The sequence below is a fragment of the Pseudophryne corroboree genome, chromosome 8 (assembly GCF_028390025.1).
Source record: "Pseudophryne corroboree isolate aPseCor3 chromosome 8, aPseCor3.hap2, whole genome shotgun sequence".
Classification (NCBI taxonomy): Eukaryota; Metazoa; Chordata; class Amphibia; order Anura; family Myobatrachidae; genus Pseudophryne; species Pseudophryne corroboree.
Genome location: NC_086451.1, coordinates 80674032 through 80692171, shown reverse-complemented (window position 1 = coordinate 80692171; position 18140 = coordinate 80674032).

Genomic DNA, 18140 nt, shown 5'->3' with positions numbered 1-18140 from the left:
CAGAGAAACTTACACACGTGGGAATGACTCGCAGGCGCTATCTGGAAACCAGCTCTCAGTCATCACTGGGAAAACCTTTGTGGAGAGAAGTGAGATGGTCTGGCTATGGGGGTCTTTATATACACAGTATACTGTACAATACAATGGTCCTATAATCTCATTGTTCATTGGACACGGGAATGTCCCTCTGCATTATAACAAAAGGTCATAGGTGGATTCGAACAGGTGGGCTGTGACTATTTCAAACTGCTCAGATGGGAGGTATCCTCAGGATTCCCGCCGCATGGATAATGAACTGCAAATACAGTAAATGTCCATAAACTACTCATAGACATAACTATACGCAGGAGCGATTAATCTCTTCCTAACCAACACCGGATTGTTTCTAATAAAATACTCTTCAGTTAGGTACTAGACACCACTGTTCAACCTTTGTCAGACCCTACGTAATATGCAAAGAGGAATTCCCAAGTCCCTGAACCATTTACACTAAACATACTTGCAGACATTATTAAGGGGAATATTATCTACAAAACACACTATAAAGGTAAAATATGCTGCGATCGAGTCGCCCGCTACAAGCCCACAAACTCCACCGTAACTACACATCCCCATGCGCAGGCGACGTTGGAGCGTCCCTTACGCAACCTGAGGGGATGCGTACGCACGGGGGAGTCGGTGCACGAGCAGCGGGCACGTGCATTGGGGTTAGTACAAGGCAATAGTGAATCATGATATTTTTCGACTTTGACAGTCCACCCTTTGGCAGTCACCAATAACTGCCACTTCCTAAACAAGTCAAATAGAAAAATATATATGTCATCATGGCATACCTTTTTATGATTGGGTAGAGGGAGGAGAGGAGAAGGTGGGAAAGATATGACCTAATGAGATAGTGAAAGCATGTGTGTATGAAATCCATGTCTGAGGGGTCATGTATCATCGTGCCGTACGTGTTCTAAATCAAGCTTCGAGGTATTGCGAAGTATACATTTGAATCCTTCTTATCCCGTATTAAGGGTCTGTGGATGGGCTGTCAAACTCTACCAAGCTCTTTTCGGCTTTTGGTTACAACAAATGGGGTGCACATTAGTTGATGATACATGAAGGGGGAGAGTATGTGGATGCTAATATGTGAAAATCACCTGTCGACTATGTGGGATACTACCTGGAGGTTGTAGAGATGAAGATAAGAAACAAGCGTTATAAATGCAGTCATATAACTATGTGAGATTTAGTATGCAGTCGCCGATTGGGGTCTTGTTGATGTCTTGTCTGACGTCTTGTCCGGATTGTCGTATCTTTACTGTAGCTTTAAGGTTTATTGGCAAACAAAAGCTTCTTCAAGTGTCCATAAAAAGAATTACAGTCTCTAAAAAGCTCATTAGGTGTCTGTGACACAGTTCATCAGTGGTCTTGTATAAATGGTCATCACATTCTTCTTCCAGGTGGATCTCTTGGTACCTCGGAGAAAATCAAAGGAGAAACGGGTGAAAGAAACGGACCGTGGAATCACATTTTATCACAACATTGTCTCGATTGACGGGTCATAAATTCACTTCAGGCAACACTTTTCCAACGTAACACAATCCCTCTGAGTTTGGGGCAAGGAACCTATACGCCTTTCTCCCACATATGAAATATGAATCATCGGGGAGAACATATGGGACAGAATATGACATAACCATATTACGAACCTTCCAGGGGAACAGTCCTATCCCTAACTCTCTCATTTGTCTAGTACACGTATCAGGCTGTATGACATGTGCACAGTATCCTGGTGATACTTCTCCAACTCGCATGATCCTATTTCCTAGAGTGTACCTATACTGGAAATATTTTCCACTGTCGGCTATGTGGCGTATAAGCTCTGAATCTATGGCCATTCTGTCGGCTCTGTGTGAAAATGTCATGGTTTGGTTGTTCCATGACACCTCCCAATTTCCCGGCTTTCGGGGATTGGAAATGTTAAAACATATTAGGGACCGATCTACATGGTATTGATGGAGCTTCAAACTAGGAGGACTAGAAATATTAAATCTCTTGTCCACCGGTCTCCCACCCTTTAACTCAAGTACCTCATCTTCCGTTAAAGGGTATGGCACTAGTCCTGACTTTCTATGACCTTGAGGTACTTGTGAGCATACCCAACAGTCTGTCTGGTTTAACACTTTACCCACCAATGAGTGGTAGTCACTCAATGGATGCCGGTCCATATTGATATTAAAACGGGACTGACATTCCTTGATGCAGCCGTCCTCAACTACGTTGTCACAATTCCTACAGATAGAATTCTCTTCAGCTAACAATCCTTCACAATGTCTATTAATAACATGGCTACCAGATCGTTTTCTGATACTCGCCTTTGCTCGGTGATTGTGTTGTTCTTGGAACTCTACGCCTCCATCCTGATCATCAGATCCATTCCAGATCCTTTCTCGACCTCACTGGTACTCTCACCGAAACAGACTGCTCTGGTCAACAACAGGGTCAACAGGAAAACACGGACTGCAGTCTCTTGGGCCGAGTCCATCTTACAGGAGGAGAAAGAGAAAGTTGTAATGGGGGTACAGATAATAATTGAAGGGGGGAAATAACTTGTTATGACGACTTGTCCTCTAGTCTTGTTGTTCTTCTTGCTCAGATGTCATCTCAAAGGTGCTGTCTCTCAGTCTTCCCAAAACGAACACTCCGGTGATACAATATTCTTTCCAAATCAGCGATCCTTCTGTAAGGAGCATAAAATCTTGCATTACCATTTGTCTAACTGATGTGTGACATACCATCCGTAAACATGAAAGAACAAAAAGAGAGAGAACAATTTGACAAGAGAAAAAAAAACATTATCAGATTTTCATCAGCAGGCTGTCGCATCAACATGTCCACCAGTATCTCTGCATAGTCTCCCCCCCACCAGTATTTCCCCGCTCCACCCTTTGCGTCTGGCCAAACACAATGATGCTGGTAAGACATACTGGGGTTAGGTAGACCTCTGAAAAGACCAAGTAGTCATGTGACGTTTGAGGTCTGCTGGTGAAAGTTACAGATGAGAAGAAAACATTTAAAGATAAATTACAAAGTTTACCCGGTTGTCCCTGTGTCTACGAGGAACTGACCTCCCAATTACATTGACTGTAAACTCAGGCTTACTATCAAGGCTAATGATCAACTTTACTGGCTGCAAATTACAGGTGCGGCCCAAAAATTCGTCATATGTGATCCCTGATTACACTTTCGAGTGTCATAACTCTGCTCGTGTTCTTGTCTAGGGGGTTTATCTACCTTGTGTGTGTCTTCAAAACCTACAATTTCGTGCAAAATGACCTTCCCTCTGGCAACTATAACATCTTAACACATTCGACTTACCCACAGGGGTCTGGGGCTTCTTACCCCCCCTGTGACTCCCTGTGCTTGCTGATATTTCGATCGTGCCCAACAGCGGACTTTCTTAATGCAGCCACCGAGATATTTCTCCAGTTAGGTTGAGTGGTCTGTACCCTTGTTCTCAACACTTTTGTTAAACCTTCCATTAATACATAAACCACTACTTCTCTATGATGTACATTTTCCTCAATGTCCGCGACCCCAGTGTATCTAGCCATTACTTGCAGTGCTCGATTGAAATAATTAGGAGCAGTTTCACCTTCTTTTTGTCTTATGGAGAAGATGTTGTTCCACTTAACAACAGCTGGGAAATATACTCCTAATTGAATGTTGATCTGCTTAATATTTTCCTGATTGTATGCATCAGTGAGAGGTCTCACTTTGTCTAACCTACAATCAGAAATGAATTTCAAAGGGTCAATAGTGGAGGGCAAACATGCCCGCAGTACGGTCTGCCAATCCTTGTTAGTGGGTTCTGAGGAGTTACCCAGTTCTTTAATAAACCTCTGACATGCGGCTAGATCTCTCCTGGGATCAGGGAATTCAGACATAATTGTCCTCAATTCCATCCGGGACCAGGGACAATGCATAGCAATGTCTCTGACGGGAGTGATTCCCTGAGCGTCAGTACTCCTATTGGGGGCTGTGATCACCCTGACAGGATTTAGTTCAATTACACCATCTTGTGTTGACTCTACAATGTGAGGTGCAGTTGTCTGTGCATGATATACAATACCATACTTACCTGTGGACACAACCTCACCTGACCCTCCGTTAGGGGGCTTGACTACTGCCTTTACCGATTGGGCCGTGCCCACCTGGGTGTCTCGTATGATGGCTGCTGGAAGAGGTGCCGACATCGTGCTGGGCTCACTTTCTTGCTTGTAATAATGAAGGAAGTTTAACATGGGGTGCGACTTGCACGGGTTAGAATTTGTATATTTATCAGTTTTCCTTCTATCATTATTACCTTTATTACAATTATTACATTTATCACATTTACTGTTATCATTACTAATACAGTTACTAAGTGCACAATTATCATCATATCCCAGTATGTCATTCTCTGCAGCCATTTGTTCTCCAGTTGCCATATGTTTCCTATTAGAGTGAGAACAACCTGTGTAAGTTAATTCCCTTTGTATCTCACTTTCCTGTTGCCATAAATGTGAACAATCATAATGTCTAATCCTCTGTTTTGCAGATTTTATTAAACTTATCCTTTTTCTTAGATTTTGCAATACCTCAGGATTCAAACTGCCCACCCTGGGGAACTGTTCTCCATCATCCTCAGTCATTCGTTCCCATTCTTTGCATAATACCTGTGTGTGTGATCCGTATTTCTCACACATTATATACCGTGCTGACCCTTTGGGCCAACAAACACCAACGTGAACCCTTGTTGGTCGTCCCTCACTTGAGCAACTGGCCCCCATCGTTTGCAGATATTGCTGTCTCAGCGAATTCTTACAAAACAAACCAAGTTTCCCGAGATAAGGCGACGGTGAAAGTTCAACGAGTGCCTTCACTCACTCACGCCCACGTTGACCAATACACGCAGAAACTGCTTTAGCGCTGCTGTACTCAACCCAGGGCCCCTGTGAACCGCTATTTACTGGGGCTTGTGGGAGTATGCCACCCTCCCCAGTAAGTATTGGTTGTTGGAGATTTCCTGAGTGAACAGCGAAACTCCCTTAAAATAACAAAAACCTACACAAATCACGTTAGAATGTACAAATAGCGTTTATGATCCCACAGCAAATTTTTAATGGGTATCAAGGTAACAAACTAATGCACACAATTCCATGCGGTACAGTCGCACTTCGTATAAATAACTATTATTTATACGCTGTACGTCCAACGGAATCGGTTGTTTAGGCTGCGAAACCTTCAGCCGGAGCTTTATTATTGAACGGAATATGGGTAATACGCCAACCCCCCGGGCTGCGCTTTCTAACCTTACTACTTGCTACTTTACCTTATATAATGTTAACGTGGGCAAGCCAGTCCCACGCCACCAAGTGTCCACTCACCTGATGTGGTCTCCGACGGGATCCCGATTTCTGGGTTCACAAAAGAATACCTTTATTTGCACACTCACTCCTATTCACTCATATGCACACTGATTTTTCTGTACAGAAATTACTTTCATTCAGGCAAACAGTTCAATCCCCGGGTTTTGCAATAGAAAAAGGTTCTCTTTAAACTAAAACTTTTGGACACTGAACAAACTTGTGCTATTATCGCGTGGCTACTATACCGCCCACACTAAAACAATGCTATCGTGTGATTTGAGTTTAGTGGGCGTATCTGTACGCAGGTTGCGTAATATACGCTACGTGTGTACGCCTTTGCGTCATGTACGTAATCTCGCACGTTGCCCGAGACACGTATGCACAAAGTCCAGATACGCTCACAGTAACGCAAATAACACTGTTCTATAAATGTAAACAATGTTCAACTGTAATCGCTTACCGAGCACCACACAGTATCTGCTATGCTGCGTGCGTGCTTTTTATAATTACTCCTTTAAAATATTATTCCTTATAATATTAACTGAATAGCACCAAATTTCCTCAGCACGTGTCTAACAATCAATTCTTATGGCAACAAGAGAGTGACTATGCGAAAATGCACAAAATAAAAATACAGGTGTGTGTGCGTGTATTGTGTGCGCAATTGGCGCCAAACAGAGAGAGAGAGAGAGAGAGAAAGAAAGAAAACAGATTTAAAACAATAGCTGTATGTTCTTACCTTCCTCGGATTCCACCAGCATCCCTACAAACCAAGAGAATCAGACGCAGACGCACATCCGATCAGCACTGCAGGATACTACCTATCCGCCCTTTGCTGATCGATAAAGTCTGCGTGTTTTCGCCTGACTGCGGATATGAGGTGGACCGGACTAGCCCCCAATTGATAAAGCTAAATATTTACCTTTTAACATAAGCTATATACTTATTATAGACAATGTACGCAATAGGCGCACGAAGTGCCGTAATGGTACGCACTTAGCGTAGCAGACGCTAGGCCGTGGTCGAGATGCACGAGCGGCACATTCGCTCACGACTTACGCTTAGTATCGAGCACGCTATAGGCGGCCCGAGTACCGTAATGCTACGCTATTGGCGTAGCGGACGCTGTACCGCGAGAGTAGGATACGAGCGGCGCTGACGCTCACTGAATTACACACAGAAAATCTTGTTAACAACACACTGAAAGGGTATGCTTATGCTGTAAACCTTAGTACTGTAATATTACCACAATGTAACGCTGATTAACCTGGATGATATGAAAGCTGTTTGAGCGATTGAGACGCTCAGAAACCCTATATAATAACTAGTAAAACACACACTACTTGCTAAGGTTCCAACACCTTTATAGACGATATTAGTAAGTAAAAAGGGAAAAGAAAAAAAACAGTTTACAGCTTATACACTACAGACCTAACATTAATACCTAAACACAATAACTAAACAGAAATATAAACACTAGCGAACGATCACAAATAGAATAAACACAAAGAGAATAAATGGCAAATACTTATAGGATAACAAAAAGAGAACAATAGCATACACACAGAGTAACGAAATGGCCACAGAGAAACTAACACACGTGGGAATGACTCGCAGGCGCTATCTGGAAACCAGCTCTCAGTCATCACTGGGAAAACGTTTGTGGAGAGAAGTGGTCTGGCTATGGGGGTCTTTATATACACAGTATACTGTACAATACAATGGTCCTATAATCTCATTGTTCATTGGACACGGGAATGTCCCTCTGCATTATAACAAAAGGTCATAGGTGGATTCGAACAGGTGGGCTGTGACTATTTCAAACTGCTCAGATGGGAGGTATCCTCAGGATTCCCGCCGCATGGATAATGAACTGCAAATACAGTAAATGTCCATAAACTACTCATAGACATAACTATACGCAGGAGCGATTAATCTCTTCCTAACCAACACCGGATTGTTTCTAATAAAATACTCTTCAGTTAGGTACTAGACACCACTGTTCAACCTTTGTCAGACCCTACGTATTATGCAAAGAGGAATTCCCAAGTCCCTGAACCATTTACACTAAACATACTTGCAGACATTATTAAGGGGAATATTATCTACAAAACACACTATAAAGGTAAAATATGCTGCGATCGAGTCGCCCGCTACAAGCCCACAAACTCCACCGTAACTACACATCCCCATGCGCAGGCGACGTTGGAGCGTCCCTTACGCAACCTGAGGGGATGCGTACGCACGGGGGAGTCGGTGCACGAGCAGCGGGCACGTGCATTGGGGTTAGTACAAGGCAATAGTGAATCATGATATTTTTCGACTTTGACAGGGGTCATTCCGAGTTGATCAGAGCCCTGCAAAATTTTGCAGGGCTACGATCATGACAATAGACATGCGGGGGACATGCGCCCGGCACAGGGCTATCCTGCCCCGCATGTCAGAACCTCCTCTTCCCCCGCAGAAGTGCAAAAGCATCGCACAGCGGCGATGCTTTTGCACTTTAGGAGTAGCTCCCGGCCAGCTCAGCTTTAGCGTGCTGGCCGGAGCTACTTGTCGCCCCCTGCACAGTCCGGCCACACCTGCGTTGGCCAGACCGCGCCCACGGAACGGCGGCCAAATGCCGCCGTTCCGCCCCCCTGCCCAGCGACCGCCTCTGCCTGTCGATCAGGCAGAGGCGATCATAGCTCAGCGCCGGCGCTTACACAGTTCTGACCCGATCGCTGTGCTGCGATAAACTGCAGTGTGCGATCGGGTCAGAATGACCCCCATAGATTCCAGCAGGTGTTTGTAAGTTAGTGATGACCATCCTGCCTGTTAAATCTGTTACTTATATTTAAATAAGAGTATTTCATGTAACCAGGACACAGGGAGTGTTGCATGCTTCTTTACTGGAGAAGAACAGGAAACTAAAGAACACAGAAATAGATTCATACACCAACTAATACAAATACAAAATAAGATCCGTTGTAACCTTCCACCAGAACACATATACAGCAATGGGAACTATATGCACCACACTCCTCCCAACTTAGATAAATACAGACATGAAAATGTTAGCACGAAGCAATGTATACGTTACCCCAGGAGGCTACAAATCAAGCCTTTGACGTGCCTTACAAACTCTGTCTGGATACCGATGTTTAACTCCCAGAGTGACTGGCAGCTCCACAGAAATCACACTAGAAGGTTCAGGATCAGTTGTTACTAAGGGAACCTCATGCTCAGGTGACTCCATAACAGGCTTGGGAACAGTCTCTGTATCTGACCCAGAGGGGTACATTTCCTCCACAGTGTCAGGAACAATCTCTGTATCAGTTCCAGAGGGGTATACATAAACCCCCACATCACTGGCTTGACTATGTCCAGCTGTCGACGTACAGTCAGTTTGACTCCCAGCCTCAATGATTTGATCAATGTGGCGACGCCACAATTCTCCTCCAACTTTAATCACGTACATCAGAGGGCCGGATTTGGAAGAAACTATTCCCGGTTGCCATTTGTCTCCTCTATAATCACGGACCAGAACCTCTTGGCCAATGTGAAAGAACCGAGTAGGTTTCTGATAAACTGATTGAAACTGTTTGTTATGTACCTTACATCCGGTTTTATCAAGTCCCACTGAGACCGTAAGTTCCGTTGCATAAATAGCACCGCAGAAGGCTGACCGGTAGTGGAGTGCTCAGTCCTACGATATATAAACAAGAAGTTGTCAATCTTGTGTTGCAAAGGTAGATGTTCATGGTGCATGGACTTGATAGCTTTTTTGAATGTTTGGACAAATCTCTCAGCCAAACCGTTAGTGGCTGGATGGTGTGGAGCTGATGTAAAATGTTTAATTCCATTGTCTTGCATGAACTTTTTGAATTCCATGGACACAAACTGTGGCCCATTGTCACTGCACACTTGCTCCGGTAGACCATTTCTAGCAAAGATGGTTCGCAGCACAGCAATTGTTTTCTCAGAAGTAGTGGATTTCATCTTTATTACCTCTGGCCAGTTTGAATGAGCGTCCACTGCAATAAGAAACATACAATCCATGAATGGACCAGCAAAGTCAATATGTACCCGCTGCCATGGAGATGAAGGCCATTCCCAGGGGTGTAACGGGGCTAAAGGTGGTGCATTTTGAACTCTTTTACATCCTTCACACCCTTTTGTCAAAGTTTCAATTTGACCATCGATTCCTGGCCACCACACATAGCTTCTAGCAAGATTCTTCATTTTTACTGTGCCTAGATGATCCTCATGCATATTTTCCAAAACTCTGTTTCGCAGTTTAGGTGGTATTACCACTCGTGACCCACACAATAGAGTTCCTTGACAGACAGAAAGCTGATCTCTCCTGCCCGAAAACCCGTAATATTGAGCATCGCCATGTTTAGGCCAACCTTTGAGAGTTAAGTCCATTACTTTTGATAGTACCGGGTCTTTCCTTGTTTCCCGATTGATCGTGGCATTGGTAATAGGTAGCTGTTCCATCAACATATTGTGATACACTTCCAGGGGGTCTCCATCACTGTCCTCCTCACTTTTGGGCAAGGGAGAACGCGACAGACCATCAGCGTTGCCATGTCGTTTTGTTCCTTTAAACTCAATGTCATATGTATGAGCACCCAGGAATAATGACCAATGTTGAAGCCGAGCTGCAGTCATTGGCTGGGACTCCCTTGTGGGGGTTAAAAATTGATACCAGTGGTTGATGATCCATAATTAATGTAAACCTTTGCCCATACAAAAATTTATGAAATTTCTTGACTCTCCATACTAAACTTAAGGCCTCTCGGTCAATTTGCGCATAATTCTTCTCTGCCACTGTCAAAGACCGTGAAGCAAACGCTATTGGCTTCTCGCTACCATCTCTCAGTTGATGTGATAACACTGCTCCAATGCCGTACGGTGACGCATCACACGCCAGCCTGATGGGTAGTTTCGGATCAAAATGAGTAAGGACTTTATCAGATGTAATCAATCTTTTTGTTTCTGAGAATGCTTTCTCACAGTCTTTTGTCCACTTCCATCGTGCATTTTTCTGTAGTAGGGCATTTAGCGGGTGTATTACTGTGCAGAGGTCTGGTAAGAACTTGTGATAATAATTAACTAGGCCCAGGTAAGATCTCAGTTGTGACACAGACTGTGGCTAGGGTGCTTGTAGTACTGCCTCAGTTTTATCATTTGATTTGTGCAGGCCTTCTCTATCAATCACATGTCCACAATAGGAAATGCTTTCTTGGAAAAATGCACATTTATCTTTATTTACTCTGAGTCCATATTCCTGTAGTCGGGTTAATACTTTGTCCAAATTATTTAAATGGTCCACATCATCTTTGCCTGTTACAATTATATCATCCAGGTAACATTGCGTAGCTGGTATTCCTTGTAGGACTTGATCCATTGCTCTCTGCCATAATGCTGGGGCAGAAGAAAGTCCAAACACCAGACGGTTATATTGTAATAAACCTTTGTGAGTATTGATGGTTAAATATTTCTTAGATGCCTCCTCAATTTCCATTTGCAAGTACGCTTGAGCTAGGTCAATTTTGGAGAAGTGGTCACCCCCTGAGAGAGCTGCAATGATGTTCTCTGTTTTAGGCAAAGGATACTGCACAGTCCGTAGTACTGGATTTATTGTCATTTTGAAATCTCCGCAAATACGGATACTTCCCATTTTGTCTTTCTTTACTATCGGAACTATGGGCGTAGCCCATTCACTCCATTCCACTGGGAAGAGTATAGCAGAGTCTTCCAGTTTCCGCAGTTCCTCCTCAACCGCTGGTCGGATGGCATAAGGTACTGTGCGAGCTTTACAAAACTTTGGAACGGCATGTGGATCCAACTCTATACTGGCCTTAATGTCCTTTAACGTGCCTATCCCTGGTTGGAAAATGGGTTGTGCGGCAGCTAACAATTTAGAAAGTTCCTTAATAGCTGCGTCATTGTTGGATACATCAGATGCAGTAGATTGTAGCCTGTGAATGGAATGCCAGTCAAGTTGGATATTCCTTATCCATTCGCGGCCCAATAAAGCTGGTCCACCATGTGGAAGTATGTACAAGTACAGCTTATGAGTATTGCCTTTGTATTTCACACAAACTTTTATTTTTCCCAATGGGGACACCAGTTCACCCGTATATGTGCGGAGTGTTACGGATGTTTTCTTTAAAGGAATAGCAGCAAACAGACGTTTGTAATCACTTGCATTTAGCACTGACAGAGCAGAGCCTGTGTCTAATTCCATTTTTAAGTCAATACCTGCTACTTCCAAAGTGACCCAAATCACTTGACGCTCTTTTGCTGTCATAGAGTGCATCTCTAGGCTGCATAACCCTTTTTTCTGTACCAGTACTATCAGTAGAGTCTGATTCATTGTTGGCTACTTTATGCACCTGGGATGTTGTATATTTTCTCCCGGGAACTTTGGATACTTGTGAGCGGTTTGGTGTTTTCCCTGACTGGCACACCCTTTCAATAGGTCCTCTTTTCTTACATTTTCTACACACTTTGTCTTTAAACCAGCACTGACTGGCATCATGTGAGGACTTCCCACAGCAAACACAGGACTGTTTCTGATACCAATAAACTGGATTGGGAGTACATTCTGGTGCCTTTTGCTGCAATTCTGATGCATCCCTGGTTGCGTTCTCCAGTGAAATAGCTATGGACAGTGCTTGCTCTAAGGTCAGGTCAGGCTCAGCCAGCAATTTCTTTTGTGTACTTGCACTTTTCATCCCACAAACTAAATGGTCTCTTAGAGCATCTGATAACCCTGCTCCAAATGCACAGTGTTCAGATAACTTCCTCAGCTCTGCAATGTATTTAGAAATACTTTCACTTTCAGATTGATTCCTTCTGTGAAACCTGAATCTTTCAGCAATCACTAATGGTTTAGGGCAGTGGTTCCCAAACTGTGTGCCGTGGCACCCTGGGGTGCCGCGGGACACTTGCAGGGGTGCCTCAGGTTGGTTGTCAAGGACCAATTCAAACTATTTATTGTCAATTTAATAGGCAAAACCAGTGCTGGTGGCTGCCAATTATAAAATAAGTGGACATACAGAAGCAAATCTTGTCCCTCACCACACAACTGACCCTAAGGATGACATATAAAAATAATTTACTTAATCTAATATTTTTTTCTAAATTTCTCAATAAGAAACTTGTGGCCTAGGGGTGCCGTGAAAAAAAAATCTGACACTCCAGGGTGCCGTGACTCACAAAAGTTTGGTAACCACTGGTTTAGGGTTTAAATACTTTTGTAAAATGTCCACAATGTCAGTAAAGGACTTGTTGGCTGGCTTCTCAGGTGCTATTAAACTCCTCAGCAGAATGTATGTTTGGGCACCCATTACACTGAGTAATACTGGAACCTTCCTGCGTTAACAACACAATACAACTCCACTCTCTCAATATATGTAGCCCAGTCCTCTATAATACCATCAAATGCAGCTATTGTGCCAATATATCCTGACATTTTTTTTTCTTTATACTTAATCCTGCCTTCCTTAGAAAATGAAGATATATAACTCACGTGCTCCTTTTATTCAAGTTAGGTGCTGCTGGCAGTCTGAATGAGTTGTTCCTGTTTGCACCCCACAATTGTGCTGTGTCAGCCCACTGGTGCTCCACTGATACCTGGAGCCATGCTAAAGAACAGTTTAATCCTCGTCGCCAGTGTTAAATCTGTTACTTATATTTAAATAAGAGTATTTAATGTAACCAGGACACAGGGAGTGTTGCATGCTTCTTTACTGGAGAAGAACAGGAAACTAAAGAACACAGAAATAGATTCATACACCAACTAAACATAAAACACAATAGTACTAGAAGTACCAATACAGCGCTGAGAATAATTGTTGCAGACAGGTGGGAAGGATTAATCAACAATTTAATATAAATTAAAATTTAAAAATGGGTATAATAATGTCTAAATGACAATTAATACACATCGAGAGCAGTTAAAAAGCCATGGCTCATTTAGGACAGTCAAATAGAATCAGCAACAGGACAGGGATTTTTTAATATCCAGTGGTTGGTGGACCTCAATTTTCCTTTTACCATAAAGGATGTACGTCTCTCCACAAATAGTTACCAATCCTGGAGATACACTTGCAGACTTCCCTGATGATTTCTCAGCAAATGAGGATGGCAGCACATCAGTTGAGGGAAGTGGGTTAGTCCTCCATTAGCAGTAGGATGGTTGTGGAAAAATGGTTCCAAGTTTCTTTAAAGGTCCACCGTCCAAATGATCCTGGATGGTCTATGTCCCAGTGTCCAACAGGTAAGTTCTTACGCGTTTCGCTGTCTTCAGGGGGCAGCTTTATCAAAGCTGCCCCCTGAAGACAGCGAAACGCGTAAGCACTTACCTGTTGGACACTGGGACATAGACCATCCAGGATCATTTGGACGGTGGACCTTTAAAGAAACTTGGAACCATTTTTCCACAACCATCCTACTGCTAATGGAGGACTAACCCACTTCCCTCAACTGATGTGCTGCCATCCTCATTTGCTGAGAAATCATCAGGGAAGTCTGCAAGTGTACCTCCAGGATTGGTAACTATTTGTGGAGAGACGTACATCCTTTATGGTAAAAGGAAAATTGAGGTCCACCAACCACTGGATATTAAAAAATCCCTGTCCTGTTGCTGATTCTATTTGGCTGTCCTAAATGAGCCATGGCTTTTTAACTGCTCTCGATGTGTATTAATTGTCATTTAGACATTATTATACCCATTTTTAAATTTTAATTTATATTAAATTGTTGATTAATCCTTCCCACCTGTCTGCAACAATTATTCTCAGCGCTGTATTGGTACTTCTAGTACTATTGTGTTTTATGTTTAATTTGGAGTGACTGTCTAAGGTTTCTACAGCTGCTTAGGAGAACCAGCTCTGTCAAGCGCGGGGTACACCCACTCTTTTGAGTGAAGAGAGGTTTTTTTGGTTCATACACCAACTAATACAAATACAAAATAAGATCTGTTGTAACCTTCCACCAGAACACATATACAGCAATGGGAACTATATACACCACACTGCCTAATGACTCCAGGGGTTTCTGCACACACTTGCCTACTTTTTGAAAAACTATTTCAAGGAGTTTGTGAAAGCAACACCTATAAGCACGGCGTTAAAGTGGACGTGTACGGCTTCTCAGGAGAAGCGTGTCATAAAAATATGTCCAAATGTAAATGAGCCCTGAAGCAGTTAGTAAGATATACTAGTTAGTAAGAGCTACTTTTCAGGGATTGGTTATGCATTGTGATTTACATGGGATTCCATATAAGTGACCATGAGAAACCTTATTTGGTAATGCATGTAGCCATAGGAATCATAATAATCAGAGTCAGATTAAGGTTTGAGGGCGCCCAGGGGCAAATAAATCGTGAAGGCTCCCTCCAATAAAATCCCCACCTCCCAGTATGGCCACAGTGCCTCCCTGTATCATGTATGCTACACCGTGAAGTTACCATGCTACTAGTGCAGGGAGTCTCCCTGACACTCAGGGAGAGTTGACAAGTATATTTTTGCATCTTCATACAAGAAGCCTGACTCACTAATATAATATACATCCCTGCTGCGGTCAACATTTGGCTCACTTCCCCTCATCAGCTCTGCCTTTTGTTCTTTCTGCCTTTTCACCATACTGTATGTGTCCCCCTCACAAGTTTCAGCTGAATCTCGGGGTCCTTGGCTGCTGTTAGATTCCAGTGCAAATTTCAGGGCCAGTTTGTTCTGTTGCGGAGGGGGCAGCGGAGCCCAGCTAACTTTTCATTAGGCACCAAACCCTGGTTTAGGGATTTTAGAATAAAACACCGTTCTGTTAAGAGACCTTCACAACTCAGTGTATGGTGTGGGTGACATTACCAATCAAAGAGTTAAAATAATGTGCTTAATCATTTTTTCCTCTCCTTTAAATATATGTATACATAACAATAGGTGTTTTGTAGCCAAGGCTGGAACTGTAAGACTCTTGTTTTATGCAAAGTTTTCTGGGAGCTGATAATTCACCGTTTCTTTCATGCAAAGCAGTCTCACTGTGCAGCTATATCAAATTCCAGTCAGGGCGACATCACGAACTTCCTAGTATAGAATAACTTTGACTCGCCGTCTGTTGGAGCATGTTCCCTGCCTGTGGAGTGGATAACATGTTAGTGGTGAGGTGACCCTTGGCATGACAGCTAATGGTAAGGGTAAAATTTGCATTCGCCCTAAAAGAGGGTACACATATTTTCACCAGCTCTTGGTCTTGTGTTAGCCTAAATCTAATAGCTGAGATGCACTGTGCTCTCTGAAAGAAAAGAAAAAAGAACTTGTCTCAGGCCCTTATTTACATTTTTTGCCCTAATCCCTACAGGACATTGGGAAAGATTTATCAAAGCTTGTAGAGAGAAAAAGTACTAACTAATCAGCTTCTAACTGCCATGTTACAGGCTGTGGGGTAAATTGTATTAAGCCTGGAGAAGTGATAAGTGGAATGTGATAAGCTCCTGACATTTTTTACAAACCCAGCGGCAGATTTATTAAGCCTGCTGAAGTGATAAAGTGGAAGGTGATAACGCACCAGCCAGTCAGCTCCTAACTGCCATTTTCAAACCCAGCCTGTAACATGGAAGTTAAGAGCTGATTGGCTTCCCCTTTATCACTTCACCAGGCTTAATAAATCTGCTCCCCAGTCTGTAACTTAACAGTTAGAAGCTGATTGGCTGGTGCATTATCACCTTCCACTTTATCACTTCTCCAGGCTTATTACATCTGTAACCTCTATTTAAAAAATGACAGGAGCTGATTGGTACTTTTTTTTTATCCCTCTCTTCTTTATTTCTCACACAAGCTTTGATAAATCTCCCCCATTGTCGCTGTTCTGTCTACTTAGCTCTATGGCCCATCCTCCCATCTTTGCAGAATAAATAAATGTATTATACCAGTAATAGCAAATTATGATGCTTTTTAATACTGTATGGTGACACAAGCCAGCACATCTTAGATCTCAGCTGTAGCGCAAGTACAGATATGTAAATGTAGGTAAAGTAGACGGGTGGGAAAGCCACATACATTTTTGGATTCTGTGGCCTTCACACGCACCAGGCCTGTAGCTACATACTGTGCAACATTCAGTGAGAGATGGCAACGGGGAATAATGGGCAATTGCCTCTCTAGAGCTGCTCATGGTTTTACAGGTGGTGGCTGTAGTGATCACTCCGTTCCTGATTGCTGCCTTCTCGGTCTGCCAATCCGATCTTGAAGATTCCTACGCCTCACGTATGGATGGTCATCTATACCCTGATGTGGAGATACACATTATGATTTGGAGGAACACCTTTTAGAGATGTCATATAAGACCAAAGAGGTCTTAAGTTACAGATGCATTTGGCTACAGTTTATAGTTCTGAGTACTACATATACTGTATATATTGTGAACATACCTCGCATGCATCGTATGAACATACCTTGCATGGATATAGAACAGCAGGGTGTGGTTGGAAAGAATCCAGGCCAGGTATTCAGTGTGGTCAAGTCTAGGAAACAGCAAGCATGATTGCAGACACCTGTCAGATTGTTTTAAAAAGGTATTAGACAAAAGGAACAGAGCTCCTGATGGTGAACTAGTAGCCCAGGTGATAGGCCAGAGGGTAGTTTCTGTTATGGGTTCTGGAACTGAGTGGTCTCTGGAGAAGTTTACACACTGTTTGCACAAGACCTGCTGTGATCTGTTATGTGACCTGTGACTTGCTTGTAAACTGCTGACATTCTGCTAAGATCTGCCAGTCTGTGGAAAGCTGTGGAAAATAAACCTTTCACTTGGAACTTTTACCCAGTGTATGTGATCCTTGTCCCTTGTTTCACAATTTCATTTTTACACAGGCAAATGAGCACCTACTTTTCAATAAAGACATTTAGGCTTATCTGATTTTAACTTATCCAATATCACCACCACTTGGCCAGGTCTTTCAGATGTATAGCTCCACAATTTATTTCCTTACTAAGGAGGCCATTTATCCATAAATATTTGTGGCTTATTACCTAAAAACACCCCTTTTCAGGGGGTAACCGAAAATATTTAGTACCACCTGTATGACTGAGGGACCGCAGCAGATATCTCTGATACCTGCTGTGATCACTCTATTTCCAATATCAGTCGCAAGCCCCGTAGGTTTCTATGGGGTAAATCATGCTGCCAGAATTACCAAATTCGCATTCCAGAGGTTGGCTCCCACAGGTAACATCTAAAGATGGCGTTAGCCCATTGTAGCCTATGGGTTCCACAACCCTTCCCGGTAGGGAGGCCAGTCCCGGGCCATTTTTTCAATCCCGGGATTCGGGATTGAAAAACGATTAATCCCGGGATTCCTGGGATTGCAGTATAGATCAGTGTAGGGATCAGAGAGAGTGGATGTGGATGGCAGTGAAGAAGGGTATAGGGAGCAGCGCCGGAGGGTGGGTGTAGAAAGTGGGAAGGAGGCTGTAGGGATCAGTGCCAGTGAGGGAGGGCGGGTGTAAGTAATACTAATAATTAGGTGGGTGGCAGCCATGGACACACAGCCTGAACGCTCCAGCAGCCTTTCAAATTGTAGCACTGGCCGCCAGCCAATCAGAACGGGCAGTCCGGCAGCCAATCAGGAGCCGCTGCTGTGGCCTCCCTGATTGGCTGCCGGTCCACCAGGCCTGATTGGCTGGCGGCTGACGCTACATTTGAAATGCCGCCGGCGCGGTCTGTGTGTTCATGGCTCCTGCCCGCCTAATA